Source organism: Orcinus orca, chromosome 13, assembly GCF_937001465.1.
Source record: "Orcinus orca chromosome 13, mOrcOrc1.1, whole genome shotgun sequence".
NCBI classification, from domain to species: Eukaryota; Metazoa; Chordata; class Mammalia; order Artiodactyla; family Delphinidae; genus Orcinus; species Orcinus orca.
This window is the reverse complement of record NC_064571.1, coordinates 61255419-61275863: the sequence shown is the minus strand read 5'-3', so window position 1 is coordinate 61275863 and position 20445 is coordinate 61255419. Positions and strand designations below refer to the sequence as shown.

General features: G+C 46.6%; 1 non-coding gene and 1 pseudogene across 1 annotated transcript; both read left to right on the top strand.

Moving 5' to 3' along the window:
* The first annotated feature begins 6084 nt into the window (after nucleotides 1-6084).
* LOC101282039 (DNA polymerase subunit gamma-1-like) lies at nucleotides 6085-20445 on the top strand (annotated as a pseudogene).
* Nucleotides 7254-7326, top strand: TRNAG-CCC (transfer RNA glycine (anticodon CCC)). Its single transcript has one exon. It is a non-coding gene; the product is annotated as a tRNA-Gly (tRNA).

Below are 20445 nucleotides of genomic sequence, written 5' to 3'. Positions count from 1 at the left end.
CTCCAGGGTTCAAGGGCAGTGGAGCCAAGCTCCCAGCATTCTTTGCAGCTCTGCGTATTTTGGCCACATTCTGACCATCCTTGATTCCCCCGCTAGGCATCACTCCCACACATTTAATGGCCAGACAATATCTTACACCACCAATTGTGTCCTGCCAACCCTGGGCACCTGGGGACTTTCAACAGACATGTGTTCTGTTCTTGGGAATGTTAGGCTTGTAGTAAGTCCATAAGGCTTTTAAAAGTTTGGGAAATGCTGTATAGCACAAGGAACTCTTCTCGATACTCTGTAATGACCTATATGGGAAAAGAAGCTTAAAAAAGAGTGGATATATGTATATTTATAACTGCTTCACTTTGCTGTACAACAGAAACTAACACAACATCGTAAATCAACTATACTCCAATAAATTTTTTTAACATCTTTATTGGAGTATAATTGCTTTACAATGGTGTGTTAGTTTCTGCTGTATAACAAAGTGAATCAGTTATACCTATACATATATCCCCATATCTCCTCCCTCTTGCGTCTCCCTCCCTCCCACCCTCCCTATCCCATCCCTCTAGGTGGTCACAGAGCACCGAGCTGATCTCCCTGTGCTATGTGGCTGCTTCCCACTAGCTATCAATAAATTAAAAATAATAATAAAATAAAATAAAATGGATACTTAAGAAATGAATCGTTCAAGGTGGGGTTTAGGGGAGAACAGGAAGTCCTGATGCAGTGTCCTGAATCTTCCTCCCTTGGACAAATGTCTTCTTTTCTATGAAGAAAAAACAGTAGGGGAATGAAGAGAGTGCTAGGAGGACTGAATTGGGAAAGATGTGAAGTCTTTTCCTGTTTTTCTGGTAAAATCCTTGCTGTGAGGCTCGGAAATGCTGATTTTGAAAGATTTAACAATTACTTTGCTGGCAACTGATCGAATAACACATGTAACAGGAGTCTTTTATCAGATGTCACGTCATATGATATTCCAGCCGGCACCACACACACACACACACACACACACACACACACACACATGCACAGGCACATGCACACACATTTTGTTTTCACTTCTACAGGGAATAAGAAGAAAATGGACACTTTCCCTCAAATTACAGTGAGATATTTTTACCCTCCCCTACATCCCTAGAGCCCACGTCATTCCCAAAACACAGCAATGTTTGAAAGGACACCATGTACCATTTCATTCCTTTGAGGGGAAACATGGTTTTGAACTCCACCCGGCCTTCCCTCCACCTTCATTAAAACTCTAGAAGTACATTTTCTTCGAATGATATGTTTTCTGGGATTTCTTGATGTTGCCTGAAAACTACTTCTTTCAAAACGTTTTGGCCCAGGCCACGGCTAGCATGCAGTGACAAAGCCAATTGGGACTGGGGTTGCGTAGAAGGGAAAAGGGCCTCTTCAGGGGCCATCACACCCTCTCTCAGCTTTCAGGCTGCTCATACTTTCTTGGGAAACGTCCTTTCCAGCTACCACCAGCCACAGGGTTTACAAACAAGCTCACAGCCTCTGGCTTCCATGCTGGGGGGATAGCGTCAGGCTCCACCCCTGACCCTCTGGCCCTGCCTGGATCGCACCTCTGCTACGCAGCCCTCCCACCAGACCCCTCGCTCTGGCCGGGCTCTTTCTGTCCACCGGCTCCAGTGTGCTGGACTTCAGGATTCTCACTCACTTCCTGAGCTTCCTCACCAGGACTCAGAATTCAGTCCTCCGCCCAGTTCTCCTCATGCTCTTGCAAGAACCAGTTCAAGGGAATTCCCTGGCTGTCCAGTAATTAGGACTCGGCGCTTTCACTGAAGGGGGCCCAGGTTCGATCCTGGTTGGGGAACTAACATCCCGAAAGCTGCCCAGCGTGGCCAAAAAAAAAAAAAGGAACCAGTTCAAATGCAATGGCCCCTCCAGGCCTCCCTCATTGCTCCCAGAACCATCCTAGAGCATCTAAGCAAGGCCAGGATTCTAGCAATTATCTTCACCTCATCTTTGCTTCTCCCACTCAGGCGCAAGGACATATTTTTCTCTGCCTCCCCGTCCACCCCAATGCCTAGCTCAGAATATGTATGTAGGTGCTCAATAAAGACTAGCTGTACACTACCAAATGTAAAATAGATAGCTAGTGGGAATCAGCTGCATCGCACGGGGAGATCAGCTCGGTGCTCTGTGACCACCCAGAGGGGTGGGATAGGGAGGGTGGGAGACGCAAGAGGGAAGAGATATGGGGATATATGTATACGTATAGCTGATTCACTTTGTTATACAGCAGAAAGTAACACACCATTGTAAAGCAATTATACTCCAATAAAGATGTTAAAAAATAAATATAAAAAGATAAAATAAAATTAAAAGATTAGCTGTACAAATTAAAAGTTCTCCACTGAAAGCGCAGAGTTCTTTAACACACCTGCACAAAAACTCAGTAAACATGCGTGGTGGGAACTTCGATTTCAGTTCGATAAATGTCTCTCAGTTGTGTTCTCAGACGCACCCACCCACTCCCCCCAGCATCACTGCAAAGGCCATCAGGGAGGTTGTCACACCCCTGAGACCTGAAAAGTTACGTGGGCTGCTCTGCCCAGCTGTAGGGCGCTCAGGGCTGCTGGTGAGCTTTGAACAAATCCTGGGATTATTTATAATTGAACGTCAGTCTCGGCGAGCCTCCAGAGCCATGAAGGAGTTTATTATTCTCCACCCCACAGGCTTCCCTCTGTCCTCTGGCCTCCCCCTCCGGCCTGACATCCTGCCGCACTCACAGCAGGCTCTCCGGCTTGCGGGGGCCTCAGGGCACCTGGGCTGGCCAGCGGCCACCTTCCCACCGGATTGTTCCAGGAGTCCGGAATCGCAGACCACCCGGGGCGCCCACACATACCCTTCCGACTGGGATGGGGCATCCAAGGATGAGAATGGCCAGCTGAGGCGGAAACTCCACAAGACTGACTTACTCCAGGCTTATCTCAGCGGGGGCCTGCAGAGTCGGGACAGAAACGGACGCCGCCGGGAGGGCCTGGGTGGGAGCTCGCATCCCCTGGGCCTGGGCCTACCCCGCCCGTGAACATAGCAAGCTCTTAGGCCTGTAACGTGAATCATGCCCAGGCCAGGGGACTAGGAAAGTGAAACCATAAAGAACATTAGCCCTGGAGAGGCAGGTAAAGATCCTCTAAGAGGGTGAACGTAAAACTATTCTAGCTGCAGAGTCCTTTCTTCAAAACAATCTTACCAGAAAACCCAATGAACAAAACGGATGAAACCCCAGGAAGAAAAGCCCTCCGCTTTCGCATCTATGGAGCCCAGGTGTTTTGATTTTATCTCCCTTCCATCTTGACCAGCTGGGGCCCCTGACATCTCGGAGCCCGCCTACGGTGTGCCCTCTGAGACTGTAAAGCCAGGCCGGCAGGCAGCCTTCTCTTGCTCTTGCAGGAATGGTGTTTATGGAAAGCCGTGGAAGATGGGCACATTGATGAAAGCGTTAGAATGTTCTCTCTTGAGAGTGGTAGAAGCCCAGTACAAACAAGCTTAATTAAGATGCAGCTTCGTTGTAAAGCTCCTGGAGCATCCAGACACATGTCTGGCCTTTCGATGCCTAGAATTGGGCCTCGACGCCATGAAGACCCCTCTCTCCCCGCCTCCCCTCTCTCCCCGCCTCCCCTCTCTCCCCGCCTCCCCTCTCTCCGCCTCCCCTCTCTCCCCGCCTCCCCTCTCTCTCCGCTCCCCGCTCTCCTTACCGCTACTCGTCTTTATTACTCCAGTGAAGACGGATTTTCTCTGCGTGACTGAAAACATAGCCTGGGGGGCTCTAGATTCCCAAACATCCCTCCAACCTCCCTGAGTTAGGATGACTTCACCACTAGCTCTTAGAACAGGGCCTCTGATTGGCCCAGATTCTGCCATCCCTGAACCAATCACTGTGGCCCAAGGGATGGGTACACGCCTAAGCCCTGGCCAAGAGCGTGGAGTTCTGGGATTGGCAGCCCCTCAGAACCACAGGGAAGGGGGACTGGGAGAAATAGTTCCCCAAAGAAAGTGGGGGCCCCTGTTAGGTTAATGATCGTGAACAGCCCAGATTCTCAACATTTGTGACAAAGACTCTCTTGGAAACAGGAATGATCCCCATGAGTTCAACTTCAAGCATTAGAGACCGGGGCAAAGAGAGCCTTGCAGAGCCCCCGGGACCACCCACAGAGGGAGCCCTCTACCCTCTCTGCCCACACCACCAGAGCTAAACCCAAGCATTAGCTGGGAGCATGTGTGTTACTTTTCCATTTAAACTTAATTCAACTTGAAAGGACTCTTCATCATATCTTGTGCAAGTGAGCAAGGGAGAGTGTTGGTTCAATGGTGCAATAAATAACCTCTCGTTATGAGAAACATGATGCCTCAGTCCCTAAGCCATTTGGTAACCATAATCTGATATTACAGAAGCTTTTCTTGTGAGACCAGAGATATCTGAGCCACTTCCCTTTTCAAACAACTTCGGCTAATGGCTTTCCATGCTATTAGTGGAATGAGTCCAAGCTCTCTTTGATTTGTGGTCACTTGTTTGGATCCTGAAAGGGGAGGCTCAGATTTGCAAGCAGGAATAATTGCCTGGGAACACTGCAGAGTTATACAATTCCTGTGGAGTTGGAGGAACCACTCGTTTGGAGAAACTTGACTCCTCTACAGAGATGAAAATATTTGTCAAGGTTTCTCACTCCCATGCTGGCCCCTTCCTCTCTCTGACAGCTCACTTCAGCCCCTCTCTCTCTCTCCCCAATGTTCCTGATGCTGAAAATGTTTTCTTAGAAAGGAGGGGGCTCTCCTTGGATCCTACTACACAATGCCAGAAGCCATTTAGAAAGTGATGCAGTGGCACAGCCTGGCTGGCAGGTCCAACCACCGTATCCTCAGGCAAATGTCAGTCCTGGGAGTGCACCTAGAACTCTGCCTCTGAATTTCAAACTCCAGTCACTGTAGAGCAGGTAGAGTGGGAGCACAGCAGTGTGTGTGGCCATTAAACAGAGTTTCTCTTTCTGGTAGAAAGAGAGACACCATTTTGTAAAGTTGCCTGATCACCTGCATGCTTCTGGGCTAAGCCGCAGGCCCATTTTAGGAGTCCTTGATCCCATTTGATCTGAAAGAAAATGATAGTAGAACTTGACACTGTACTAAGTACACTTCACAGGGCGGGAGGGAGAACACCAGTGGGACAGCATTTGTTTCGACATTAGAAACCTGGCTTCATTTTCTGAACCATAACAACCAGAGGTTATCTCAGGCCTGGAAGGGACTTTTTCTTTTTAATAAGCTTTTGATTTTGGAATAAATTTAGATTTACAGAAAAGTTGCAAATGTAGTGCCAACATTTCCCATATACCCTAAGCCCAGTGTCCACTAATGATAACATCTTTCCTGACCGCGCTTCATTTGTCCAAGTTAAGAAATTAACATTGGTACCCTGACATCAGCTACACTCCAGACATTAGTCAGATTTCACCCATTTCTCCATTAATGTTCCAGAATCCCACATGGCATGCAGTCATCATGTCTCCTTCGTCTCTTCCAATCTGTGACCGTTTTTCTGTGTTTCCTTGTTTATCATGACCTTGACCATTGTGAAAATTACTGGTCAGGTATGTCATACACTGTCCCTCGATTCAGGTTGTCTGATGTTGTCTCAGAATAGACTAAAATTATGGGTTTTGAGGAAGAGGCCCAGAGGTGAAATACCTGGGAGGAATTTTTTTTAAAGAACAGGTAGCTCAGAAGTTACAAACGAACCCGCTTTCAAATCAAATCATGTTTTGCTCGTTCTATCTGTATCTTTGAGAAATTTTGTGCCAATTTTGTGCCGAAGTTTTTCAATTTAGATTTTCAGCTTCTCTTAAAAAAATAGAAAGAGCTGGTGACTGCAGGCTTCCATGACGGTTAGAGGTGGGTGCCAGGAAGCTACGGCCCGCCGTGGGATGCGTCCTCTTCAGGTGCCATCAGTCCTGTGGCCTCCCCAGCTCTGAGCCTCAGCATCAGCTGCCATTGGTCATCACGTCCACGGTGTTGATTTTCTTACGGTAAAGAGGTGGCGTCTATGTTTCTACTACAGCAGAAATGAACCCAGATGGCCCCATGCTTCAAGAGAAAGAAGGCAAGAGCAAGAAACGTGGTGAGTCGAATCTCAGAGAAACTGCATGTTTCCTAATGACGGGAAAGGGTGTGAATGCACACCCTGAAAACTGCCTGTGATCCTCTGTGACTATCGTCACAGCCCTCACCACTCATTTGGCAGCAAAAAGCAGGGGTGTGGGTCAAGAGGGAAGCCAGGGCTTCCCTGGTGGCACAGTGGTTGAGAGTCCGCCTGCCGATGCAGGGGACACGGGTTCGTGCCCCGGTCCGGGAAGATCCCACATGCCACGGAGCGGCTGGGCCCGTGAGCCATGGCCGATGAGCCTGCGCATCCGGAGCCTGTACTCCGCAACGGGAGAGGTCACAACAGTGAGAGGCCCGTGTACCGCAAAAAAATAAAAAAAAAAAAAAAGAGGGAAGCCAGTCAAAAGGGAAGTAGATGTATGAAGGGAAAGGATGCTGCCCTGGGTTCCCTTCCCCAAGGTCAAATTCATGTCACTGCCCAGGGATGGCCCTGTTAACCTACTGGACACGGCCATGCAGTAGGGTCTACGCAGCTGGGCCTACCCTGGGCAGGAATTTCCAGCACTGCCAATTCCACCTCAGAAGAGGTCCTGCTAGCAGAGAGAGGATCTTCCACATCTTTTGTGCCCTCCCTAAACTATGGGCCTGCTGGAGGCACAGTGAGGGTCTGTCTGGCTATCCTCTACACCCCACCCTGCTGTCTATGAGTCAGACATCCTCTGGCACATCACCTAGAGTTCTGAGCCCCAGCCTTCCCTGCCGCCTGACAGGTCCTCCAATCCCTCCTGCTTCTCCTCCTCCCCTTTCCTGTCCCACCCCATCACCCCAGCCTTGAAGGCTTTAGGATCTGAAGAGTGTGACCACACCAGGTGTTGAGGTGGTGACCAAACCAAGTCTCCAAGCGCTCCGCTAATGTGCTGAGTCCTACCTGCTGCATCACCAAAACCTGGGGCGAGCAGGACCTTGAGTGAAAGGAGTGAGCACTGGACCAGGAGTCAGAGGATCTGGATCCAGTCTTGATTCCAGTGCTGTGCAGTGTTGGGCAAATCACCTAACCCCTCTGAGCCTGAGCTATCTCAGCTATCAAGTCCAGTGACGTTTCTGTGATGTATAAATATGATCCAGGGACTTCCCTGGTAGTCCAGTGGTTAAGACTCTGTGCTCCCAATGCAGGGGGCCCGGGTTCGATCCCTGGCCAGGGAACTAGACCCTGCATGCCACAACTAAGAGCCCTCATGCCACAGCTAAAGATTCCACATGCCACAACTAAAAAAGATCTTGCATCCTGCAACTAAAGATCCCGCATGCTGCAACTAAGACCCAGCGCAGCCAAATACATAAATAAACAAACAAGCAAACAAATAAATAAAGATGATCGAGCCACAGAGTCAGTTTCATGACTTGTTTCCTTTGCTCTCAAGCCCAAGTTATACCTTTCTCTACATGTCCAGAGCAGCCCAACTTTCTCCACCAGTGCCCCAACCTCACATTCCCTGCACCCCTACTCCTAATAGAACTGCCTGAGGACAACATATTCAGATTGGAACATGGGGCCCAGCTCATACATGAGGACTTGCCTGAGGCAGGGGTAGGTCTGAAGGCTCTTTTGTGGCCCAGGACAGACCCTAAATCCCAGAGTTGACAGTGGGAGTGGTGTCTCCCTAAGCTGACTCAAAGATACTTCTCTCAGATGAGCAGAGAAGACTGAGCCATAGGCTTTAAAAATATTCCAGAGAAATAAACCTTCATTGTTATCGCTGTGGCCAGATCAGGAGGCCTCCCAGGACTCTCCGTGGACATGGCCTGCCTCTGAAGTGCTGGGAACTTACCAAACCAGGAGAAGGCAAGCTCACAATAGGCAAAAGGGCAAACAAATCCTATGAGCAAAGTGACAAAACCAAGAGAGGGAGACAAAGCCCACTTTGGGACTGGCCAGTGGGATCCTGGTAAGAAAAGATTCCTCGTCCAGGAACTTGGATGGTGTTTGTCATAAGAGTATGAAACACCGTGGAACTTGTTGTTCCTGTAATTTGTCTGCTTCAGAGGAGCTAATGTTTATTGATTTTCTTCTGTAAGAGGCAGAATCATCAATTTGGGTTGCCACTGTTGAAAGTTCTCAGGTATCTGGAAGAAGCTTGAACAAAAAGAACTAGGCATCTCTATACTGGTTTTATTCTTAATCACAGGGGTTGCTATTGTGACAGGCTTCGCAGACATCCAAATCCTTATTCTTTTTCAAATTCTCAGAGGTTGAAAGTGTCAGAAGGAATTAACATTTGTGGAACACCGAACATGTGTCAGGCACTGAGCTGGGCCCTTTAACAAGACCACAGGAGGACTTCCCTGGTGGTCCAGTGGGTAAGAATCCGCACTCCCAATGCAGGGGGCCTGGGTTCGATCCCTGGTCAGGGGCCTAGATCCTGAGTGCTGCAACTAAGACTGGCGCAGCCTAAATAAATAAATATTTAGGCACTCGAGATCTTCGCTGCGACATGTTTAGTTGCGGCATGCAGACTCTTAGTTGCAGCATGCATGTGGCATCTAGTTCCCCAAACAGGGATCGAACCCAGGCCCCCTGCATTGGGAGTGCGGATTCTTACCCACTGGACCACCAGGGAAGTCCCAGTAAATAAATATTAAAAAAAAAGCAAGACAGCAGGGAATTTAATCCATGCAGGATCTCCAAAAATTATTATTATGCCTATTTCACTGAAGAGAAAATTGAATTGTAAAAAATTAAATAGCTTGCCCAAAGTTCCACAGATAAAATGGAGCCAAAGTGAGATTCTGATCCACGTCTGTGCGTCTCAAGTTCCTAATCTTTCCTTGGCTCATACCGCCTCTTTGTGACTGGTTTTTCTCCAACATTTTACATATTTTATTGTCCTATTGCATTATTTGAAACTTCCAAAACAACACTAAATAATGATACAAGTGGTCAATGCTATTTGTTCCAGATTTTAAAATGGCTTCTCTATTTCATAGTTTGATACAGTCATCAGCGTGTTTAAAAAGGTTTATTCTATCCCTAACTTACATGGAATTTTTATCAGTAATTGTTGCTAGATTTTATCAAATGCTTTTACTTTCTACTGCTATAATAATACAGGTTTTTTCTCTTTCAATCTAACACAGTAAATTTTTTTGATGAATTTCCAAATTTCAAACTATATAAACCTGAAATAAACATGGGCTTAATTTCCTTTCATTCTTTTTGTAACTTTCACTGGATTGTGCTTACTAATTTTTGTTTAGTATCTTAGCTTCTACATTCATAAGTGAAATTTTCTAGTTTTCTTTTTCTATCCTCATCAAGTTTTAATATTGATATTACTTGGGAGCTATTTCCACCTGTTTCTCTGGCCTATGATGGTTTAAATAGTAACCTACAGCAGTTTCATGGATGCTGGCACGAAACTCCTGGATCAGAGACAAAAGGCAGCTTGTTACTCACAGCAATAGCAGCAGAGACAGATCAGCGTTTTGGTGCCAATTTCCTAAGGGCAATGTGAAGAGGACCAGATGACACCTGCACATGCAGTGGTTGGACTACAGGAGAGAAGAACCCTGGGTTTAAGGAACCTGATAATTTCACAATGGGCACTAAGCATACCTGCCATTTGCTCCATTGCGAGACACACTCTGTCTTCCAAGGTCATAAGTAACCTGCCCTTTATTCTGAAGGGAACCACCATCTCTACCTTCCACAGTCGTTCACCATCCAAACACCCTGGAAAAGATGGCCCAGTAGTTCACTCGCAAATGCACAAAAAGGTGAGAGACCCATGGAGAACTATTTCCCAACAGTGGACAGCTGAGACCAAAAGGACAAAACATTAGTACTTGTTTATTCTTAGACAGTGGGCATGTGAAAGTCATTACATTCTTTTCTACATTTTTTAAACACCCCTTGCCAAAAAAAAAAAAAAAAAAAAACAAGGAAAGAAAGAAAGAAAAAGAAAGAAAAAGGAAGAAGAGCTTTCTCGTAATGGAATCACTACTTCAAGATTTGGTGAGTGTTCCAGCAGAATAAGGTGACTTCCCTTTAGGGACGTTGCAGAATTCCTGAACTGGATGGGTGGGGCAGGGTAAGGCCCTTCTAATTGAAGGAATCTACAATATTAGGTCAACTTCGAAGGCATTTCAGAACTCCTTAGCTATTCTTACTCAGTACCTCTGCATTTCATCATATTCATAGGTGAACAGGGACAGATGATTGGAAATCTCTCACACACACATACACACACACAATTTCCAAATAACTCATGGCTGGGATTACCCACGTTTCTTAATCTCTTTAGTCTTTTCTTAATGAGGTCAGTGGGAGGGCTGTTATTTTTGCTTCTAAAGCACTGGTGTATGAAAAATGTCATGGTCACAGGAAAGTCAGTGGTGAACGAGATAAACATGACCCTGTCCCACAGAACTTACTATGTACAGGAGAAGAGAAATAATTCAACAGAATAATAAGATTTGATTGGCTCTCAGATTCACTAGAAATTGATTTAGCCCTCTCCCCTCCCACCTCTACTCACCCACTGGCTCTCTAAGGAGCCTTTGCCAGAGGGAGTTGGTGTAGTTTTCCTGTGTTTGTCCCGTAGAGAGTAATAGAACAGGAGGCCCAGGGAAACCATAGATTAATAAAAGATCCAGTAAGGTGCTGGTTGATAAAAGGTATCTGCTCAGGTAACTCTCCTCTCTTTAGCTCAGATTTTCCTTTTCATAGGAAATTCCAATGTCTAGCTTCACAGCTCAGCTGAATACTTATTGCTTTAAAGGACCCAGCAAACCTAACATACCATTAAAAAGTCCAAAATTAGGATATTCTCTCGACGCCTTTGCCCAAAATGCAACACCCCACATCCTTGGTCCTTTCCTTTCTTCTGCCCCTCTGATGCCATTCTTGTGGCCATAACAGTATGTCAAACACACACACACACACACACGCACGCACGCACGCACGCGCGCGCGCGCATGCATTTGCTTTCTCTACATTTCTAACATTTCCTCTTAATTCACTCCGAAAGGATGTAGGAGTGGCTACTATTTCTGAAATAGGAATAAGATTAGCTAATGAGGATGGTCTTTTTACCCATCCTCTCAGCAAAAATCAAAACACAGCTACAGTTCAACTTAAGCAAATACTTAAATGAAAATTCAAATTTATAGAAAATATTAAATTGAATTAATGTTAAATCCATTGAATAGTCTTTATTTTTGAAAGCATTCAGAGTAGAATTCCTTTACTTAGCAAGCGTCCCTCACAGCTATTTCCCAAATATATTTACTCTGAAAGAGAAAATGTACCTGCAGTTTGGCTTTTTCCCAGATTTGATACCAGAGATACCGGAAGTCGGATAAGCAATGAGCAAAATGCAAAACCAGATTCTAGCTTCCTTCAAAAACTGAAGTGACAATTCTAGTCTGCTGCCATCTAAAATGTTGGGCTGCCGCAAATGATTTTGAAAGATGGGCTTTATCTGCCCCCTGCTGTATTCTGGGTAAATGACAGGCCATCCTAATTTAGCAGCAGGAGACAGAGCCAGACGTGGTATGTACCAGCACCCCTTACTAGAATAGAAAGGCTATGGCAAAAAGACCGTGCCTGGGCTTCACCACTGTGTCTCCAGAATGGAGTGTAGCTGGAATGCAGCAGGCATGACACTAATATGTGCCGAATGCCTGCACATACAGGAAAGGAAGTTGTGCTTATATACTCTGTTTGCATAAGCATAATACCAAGCGCGTATAGGCCCAAGGGGAAAAAAAGATATTTTGCAATTCTCTGTTCATAAGTGTTTGAAATAAACTGGTGGCAATTGGGCATGACTGACGTCCTCTAATAATTCCACTGGGCTAAACAAAATAATAAATTGGAATATTCAGACTTAACAATAAAGATAGATTTTCTAAATGTTGCTTACTGCCAAGAAATAAATCTTTGAGAGCTTAGGATCTAAAAGCCACAAGGTTAAAAGACCATATGATTATTTCCAAGATGGAGGACTGGTTGAGATATCATAAAATTCGCTGTGTTATCTCTTTCATCCCTTTCTCCAGAGACACCTGCTGCTACCAGCCCTCTAGTCATTATCCGTATATCTCTCAAACACTAGTGAAGGCAAGGACAAAAATAATAGGCATCTTCCTTAGTTGGGGGTGGATTTATTGAATACGAAAGAAGTCACGTTAGGGCTAAGATTTAGACATTTGATATACCTCCATACCTACCCTGAAGGTTAGGCTTCTCCGATGACTCAAAAAATCAGGGTATGCAGAACAGTTCTAAAGGGAAGATAATTAAGTGCCAATGGATGTGATATAGAAAATGTCGAAAGAGAAATGTTTCCACCAGGGGAATCTTTCTACCAGTTGAGACTGGCACTTGGCCATTTCAGGTTCCTTGCACCACGCCACTAAACCAGCAAATAAGATGGGGTGCAGTGGGGAGTGCTGACCGTTTCAGCTGAGGCCGTTGATCTTGGGTGTTAGGGAAAATAGGAGTGGCTTCCTTAGACAGGCCGAAGCAATGTTCACAAACTGAGGGGTCCTCCTTGTACCTCCCCACGGAATGCTGCAAGTTAGCAGGACTAGAGCAACCTTAGAGAAGTAGAGGGCCACCAAGAACTAAAATGCTCAGGAATGAAGGTTAGGGTCACTCCACCAGGTAAAGACAGACCAAGTTGTGGCTGAGGGCAAAGGTAACATGGAGTGGGTAAATATCAACTATAGCCTTATATTTCCCCTTTCAGGTGAGTTACGTTATATAAGAATATATGTTAAATTTTTCCCCTCTCCCTTCCCCAGATATATAGTGTATATAGCCTCTGTGGATTTATTTTACAATTTATCCATGGCTAACAGGGCATTAAGAAAAGAGTGTGTTTAAATTAGAAGAACGAACATCAAAATTCTGAATATGGAGCTGAATGCAATCAACTGAAATTTGGGGCTTCCCCTTTTGAGGACAGAGTAGCATATTTTGTGTAAGGGATTGTTGCATTGTGTTCTGCAGGCTAGAGACTTAAGGATGCAGGGAGGGTGTACATTGATGTTGGGCCTCCAGAGGGTGACTGCGGTGGACATCTGTCCCTACCCCGAATCTTTCAAACAGCTTCTTCTCGCTTGGATAATTCTCCAAGTATAAATCCTACCTCCCTCATCTGGAATAACTTTTTAAAAATACATTGAAATTTTGAAATTAACACAACAGGTGTGTTAGAGTCTACCAATCAGATATACATGTGTAAGACTTTGTTTTGAAAGTGAATTTTCTGAGAAAACAGAGAAGGTCCAGGCCAGCAAAGGCAGCCAGTTCTGAAGTCAAGTGGTGACGGGACTGTCTCCAGCGTCCACAGCAGAGTCCATGTGTTTTGGCTGGGCTCCGTTACATGGTCAGATCTGAGGTGTGGTTCTGAGAGTTGTTCCGAGAAGCTCAACCTAGCTTCTCCAGAAATTCCACAAATTTCTAATAGCCTTTGTGAATCCCTTCCCACGTAGACTAGCTAGAGAGGATTCTATCTGAGAACTAAGACGTCTGATTAGAATAGAAAAAGTCAGTAGCTGTGTGCCCAAGGCAGTTTGCTTTGCCTCTCTCAGCCTCAGCTTTGTCATCCTTGAAAACTTTCAAGCACTGTTGTAAAGACCAGAAATACTACAAAATGTCTTATATGTAAAAAAACTCTATGGAGAACAGTATGGAGGTTCCTTAAAAAACTGAAATTAGAACTACCATGTGACCCAGCAATCCCACTCCCGTGCTTAATTCAAAAAGACACATGCACTCCAAAGTTCATTGCAGCAGTATTTACAATAGCCAGGACATGGAAGCAACCTAAATGCCCATGAACAGAGGAATGGATAAAGAAGATGTGGCACATATATACAATGGAATATTACTCAGCCATAAAAAGAAATGGGAGTTATTTGTAGTGAGGTGGATGGACCTAGAGTCTGTCACACAGAGTGAAGTAAGTCAGAAAGAGAAAAACGAATACTGTATGCTAACACATATATATGAAACCTAAAAAAAAAAAAAAGTTCTGAAGAACGTAGGGGCAGGACAGGAATAAAGACGCAGACGTAGAGAATGGACTTGAGGACACGGGGAGGGGGAGGGGTAAACTGGGATGAAGTGAGAGAGTAGCAGCTGCATAGCACAGGGAGATAAGCTCGGTGCTTTGTGACCACCTAGAGGGGTGGGATACGGAGGGTGGGAGGGAGAGGCAAGAGGGAGGGGATATGGGGATATATGTATACGTATAGCTGACTCACTGTGTTATACAGCAGAAACTAACACAACATTGTAAAGCAATTATACTCCAGTAAAGATGTTAAGAAAAGAGAAAAAGAAAATGGGGTTAGGATAGGTAGCGGTTCTCAGTCCTAAGTGCACAATAGAATCACCTGGGGAACTTTTAGAAAATGAATAACCGGGCTTCCCTGGTGGCGCAGTGGTTGAGAGTCCGCCTGCCGATGCAGGGGACATGGGTTCGTGCCCCGGTCCTGGAAGATCCCACGTGCTGCGCAGCGGCTGGGCCCGTGAGCCATGGCCGCTGGGCCTGCGCGTCCGGAGCCTGTGCTCTGCAACGGGAGAGGCCACAACAGTGAGAGGTCTGCATACAAAAACAAACAAACAAAAGAAAAAAAAAAAAGAAAAGGAAATGAATAACCAACAAGGACCTACTGTATAGCACAGGGAACTCTTCTCAATGTTATGTGGCAGCCTGGATGGGAGGGGAGTTTGGGGGTGAATGGATACATGTGTATGTATGGCTGAGTCACTTTGCTGTGCACCTGAAACTATCACAACGTTGTTAATTGGCGATACTCCAATATAAAATAAAAAGTTAAAACAAAAAAAGGAAGAAGGTAAAAAAAAAAAAAAAAAAAGGAAGAAGGTATCAGTGTTTATCTCCAAGAAGTTCAAAGTATTCAAGATAATTGGTTTTTATATCTTCTAAATTTCTTGCATTTTATAATGAAAGGAAAAAAAGATGTTTTTATTTAGGGGGATTGTTTAAAGAAATGAGTTTACAATATAGTCCCAATTCCCACTGTTCACAAGTGGAATTTGGTCTGTCTGACCCAGTCTGTTTCTGGTGACAGGAGCATGACATAGGCCTTGAAGTATTAAGAAAAATCATCCAAAACTTGGAAATAACCAAAAGACAGTTACAGCATGTCCTTTCAAGGTCATACTGGTGCTTTGTTTAACATGCCTGCCAGGGTATTTCTTAATCTAGGGCAGTGGTTCTCAAAGTGTAATCTAAGGACCGCTGAGGGTTCCCAAGACACTTTAGGGATTTTGTAAGGTCCTCCCTTTCCAACTACATAACTCTGTGAGGCCAAATTTTCCTCATATACTTCAACCAAAAACAACATATTGCAACCTATGAACGCAGAAATTGATATCAGGATTCAGCTGTCTTCTGATAAGCCAATTAAGTGTTCTATTTGCAAAAGTGTAAAACAATGCCTTTTTTCTCAAAATATATCTGAAGTTATTTTTCATTAAAAAATGTTAACATATAATGGGCTTGTTATTTTTATTTTTAAAATACAGTTGACCCTTGAACACACGGGTTTGAACTGCGCAGGTCAACTTATAAACGGATATTTTCCCTTAGATACCAACTGCTGTGCTACATGATCCATGGTTGGTTGGACCCAGAGATGTAGAACCCAAGACAAAGGGCGGACGGTAAAGCTATTCCTGGAGTTTTGACTGTGGGAAGGGTGGGTAACCCTAACCCTCACCTTGTTCAAGGGTCCACGATAACGAATACTTAAACATTTGTGTTTTAGTTTCTAATAAGGTTAATATTGATAGATCATTGGGATCCTCAGTTTTTTTTTTTTTTTATTTATTTTTGCTGTGTTGGGTCTTCGTTTCTTGTGCGAGGGCTTTCTCTAGTTGTGGCAAGCGGGGGCCACTCTTCATCGCGGTGCATGAGCCTCTCACTGTCGCGGCCTCTCTTGTTGCGGAGCACAGGCTCCAGACACGCAGGCTCAGTAGTTGTGGCTCACAGGCCTAGTTGCTCTGCGGCATGTGGGATCCTCCCAGACCAGGGCTCGAACCCGTGTCCCCTGCATTAGCAGGCAGATTCTCAACCACTGCGCCACCAGGGAAGCCCCAGGGATCCTCAGTTTTTAAGAGTATTAAGGGATACTGAGGACAAAACTTTGAGACTCGCTGAGCTACATGCCTGACTTTGCTATTCACTTTGGAGGGCTCAGATCACTCAGCACACTCATTTCAAAACACCCTTCCTGGTAGACTGCATAATTCCTGTTCCTCCGATTCTGCTTCAAACCAGCTTTGCCATCTTATCAGTTTCCTCATTAAGGAGGTGAATAAATTTGACTAATACTCATTATATATGTATAACAGTCAAGTTTGATCTTTTGAAGATTATACTTCGATAGGAGGTGTAATCTCTGCTGATTCATAAAGACATTTACGATTTAGCCCTGGAGTTCTTTTCTTTGCATTCAAAGGTGGATGAAGCAAGGAACACTATGAAAATCTTACTCTTAAACATTTCCCTAATGAAATGAAATAAGACAACTGTGATGATCAGCTGTGCCTAAAACTACTTTGTTCCTCGAGGAAAGTGTTTAAGAGAGACCCAGTCCAAAGCTTGGGAAGCAGAGTGGCAGGGGTTTTTTTTTAATTTTATTTATTTATTTATGGCTGTGTTGGGTCTTCGTCTCTGTGCGAGGGCTTTCTCTAGTTGCGGCAAGTTGGGGCCACTCTTCATCGCGGTGCGCGGGCCTCTCACTGTCGCAGCCTCTCTTGTTGCAGAGCACGGGCTCCAGACGCGCAGGCTCAGTAATTGTGGCTCACGGGCCCAGTTGCTCCGCGGCATGTGGGATCCTCCCAGACCAGGGCTCGAACCTGTGTCCCCTGCATTGGCAGGCAGATTCTCAACCACTGCGCCACCAGGGAAGTCCAGAGCGGCAGTTTTAAAAGAATGTCTAAGGTTAAAAATGGGTCTGTAATTTGGGAGAGACAATATTCACTTTAATATGGAAGAATATACTTTTTAAAAAATTTATTTTATTTTTGGCTGTGTTGGGTCTTTGTTGCTGCGTGTGGGCTTTCTCTAGTTGTGGTGAGCAGGGGCTACTCTTCATTGCGGTGCATGGACTTCTCATTGCGGTGGCTTCTCTTGTTGTGGAGCACAGGCTCTTGGTGTGCGGGCTTCAGTAGTTGTGGCTCATGGGCTCTAGAGCGCAGGCTCTGTAGTTGTGGCGCATGGGCTTAGTTGCTCCACAGCATGTGGGATCTTCCCGGACCAGGGCTCGAACCCGTGTCCCCTGCATTGGCAGGCAGATTCTTAACCACTGCGCCACCAGGGAAGCCCTGGAAGAATATACTTTTAATCTACTGTTAATAGCTGTCCTTTCCAACACAGGCTCCACCTCCCTCTTAGGTAAACAACATAAGAACATAATTTCAGCTGTCTGCAGAACTTTCCTAGTCAGTATAAAATCAGCAGAAATTGATCACCCTACTACCCATTAGGAAACACTTCTCAAATCCTTCAGCTCCAGGGTGCATCAGAATGATCTGAGAGGCCTATTAGACATACAGATTTGAGTTCATCGTACAGTGTGGGGCGGGGCAATACTGTGCATTTAAAACAAGCACTCCAGGTGATTGATTTAAAAATACATAAAACCACACTTTGAGAAATTATCTAGACAATTAAAACCTGCTGAACTTCCATTTTTCTAAAAATCACCGTGTATGCTTAACATCTGCATGCCAAGTCTGTCTACAGGGTCCGTAAGGCACTTCACAATCGGACTGGTGTCTCACAACTTCCTCTCCCACCACTCCATCCGTCTCTGCCCTACAACCCCCTCCCATCCTGGAGCCCAACTGGCCCACTGCTGCAGTCCTCCTTGCTGTTGACCTCTTTCCCTCTCCCTTCCCCTGCCTGTGCAGGACTGTTTATTTTTCACAGCAGTGCAATAGCGTGGACAGTTCCTGGCTATTTGGACTCCAAAGCCAGTAGACCTGGCTTCCAATCCCAGAACCCTTTGGTAAAAGTGGCCGACCCTGGGGGCGCCTGCCCCTACATAGCCATCGAGTCCCTGTACAGGAAGCACTGTCTTGAACAGGGGAAGTAGCAGCTGGAGCCGCAGGAGGCAGACCTGGCTGAGGAGTTCCTGCTCACTGACAGCAGCGCCATGTGGCAGACGGTGGGAGAAATGGGCCGCTTAGAAGTGGAGGCCGAGGCCAGGATGGAGAACTTGCGAGTGGCAGTTCCAGGTCAGTTCCTAGCTCTGACTGCTGCTGGTGGCCCAAAAGCCAGCCAGCCAGCTTATCACCATGGCAACGGACCCTACAATGATGTGGATATCCCCGGCTGCTGGTTCTTCAAGCTGCCTCACAAGGATGGTAACAGCTGCAATGCTGGCAGCCCCTTCGCCAAAGACTTCCTGCCCAAGATGGCGGACGGCACCCTGCAGGCTGGCCCAGGAGTTGCCAGTGGGCCCCGTGCCTTGGAAATCAACAAAATGATTTCTTTTTGTAGGAATGCCCATAAATGTATCAGGTCCCAGATGGTGGTGTGGCTGCCCAGGTCAGCTCTGCCCCGTGCTGTGACCAGGCACCCAAACTATGATGAGGAAGGCCGCTATGGGGCCATCCTGCCCCAGGGGGTGACCGCTGGCACCATCACCATCTACAGCCCATCACGTGGGCTGTAGAGCCCACCTGGCTCATTGCCAGCAACGCCCGACCTGACCGAGTAGGCAGTGAGTTGAAGGCCATGGTGCAGGTCCCACCCAGCTACGCCCTCGTGGGTGCTGACGTGGGCTCACAGGCGCTGTGGATTGCAGCTGTGCTTGGAGACGCCCACTTTGCTGGAGTGCATGGCTGCACGGCCTTTGGGTGGATGACACTGCAGGGCAGGAAGAGCAGGGGCACCAATCTACACAGCAAGAGAGCTGCCACAGTGGGCATCACCCATGAGCACACCAAGGTCTTCAACTATGGCTGCATCTATGGGGGGGGGCAGCCCTTCGCTGAGCGCCTCCTAATGCAGTTCAACCACTGGCTCACGCGGCAGGAGGCAGCTGAGAAGGCCCGACAGATGTATGCAGTCACCAAGGGCCACTGCAGCTATCGGCTGTTAGATGAGGGCGAGTGGCTGGTGAGGGAGTTGGACCTCCCTGTGGACAGGATGGAGGACGGCTTGGTTTCCCTGCTGGATCTACGCAAGATCCAGAGAAGCTTCTAGGAAATCACAATGGAAGAAGTGGGAGGAGGTTGCTGAATAAGCCTGGATGGGGGACACAGAGTCAGAAACGTTCAATAAGCTGGAGAGCATTGCGATGTCTGACACACCAGTACCCCGGTGCTGGGCTGCTGCAGCAGCCGAGCCCTGGAGCCCTCTGCTGTCCAGGGGGGCGTTTATGACCAGCTGTGTGAATCGAGCGGTGCAAAGCTCCGCCGCGGACTACTTACACCTCATGCTTGTGGCCATGAAGTGGCTGTTTGAGGTGTTCGCCATCGATGGGTGCTTCTGCATCAGCACCCATGATGAGGTTCGCTACCTGGTGCGGGAGGAGGACTGCTACTGTGCTGCCCTCGCCCTGCAGATCGCCAGCCTCTTGACCAGGTGCATGTTTGCCTACAAGCTGGGTCTGAATGACTTGCCCCCAGTCAGTCGCCTTCTTCAGTACAGCCGATATTGACCGGTGCCTCAGGAAGGAAGTGACCATGGATTGTAAAACCCCTTCCAACCCAACTGGGATGGAAAGCAGATACGGGATTCCCGAGGGGGAAGCACTGGATATTTACCAGATAATTGAACTCACCAAAGGCTCCCTGGAAAAATGAAGCCAGCCTGGATGGTAGCTCTGCCTGGAGGCTCTGTATTTGCTCCCGTGGAGTTTCATCGGGGCGGTGCAGGCTCCTAAACTCAGGCTTTCAGCCGTGCTTTTTACAAAAGGGCTTGCCTAAGGCCAGCCATTTTTCAGTAGCAGGACTTGCCAAGAATGATTGCCTCTAATTGACGGTGCAATTGAGTTCAGAACCAAGATGCCAACGTTGGTGCAGGCTGTAGGACAAGGGGGCATTGTTGCTTGTTGGGTAAAAAGCAAGCAGAAGCCCCAAAGTTCACATTAACTCAGGCATTTCACTTCTTTTTCCTTTTCTTCTTGGCTGGTTCTTTGTTCTGTCCCTCATGCTCTGATGCAGTGCCCTAGAAGGGGAGAGAAGTAATGCTCTAAATGGAATAAGCCTGCTCGGAGGCAGTGGAAATAAAAACAAAGACCCTTTATCTTCTCACCAAAAAAAATAAA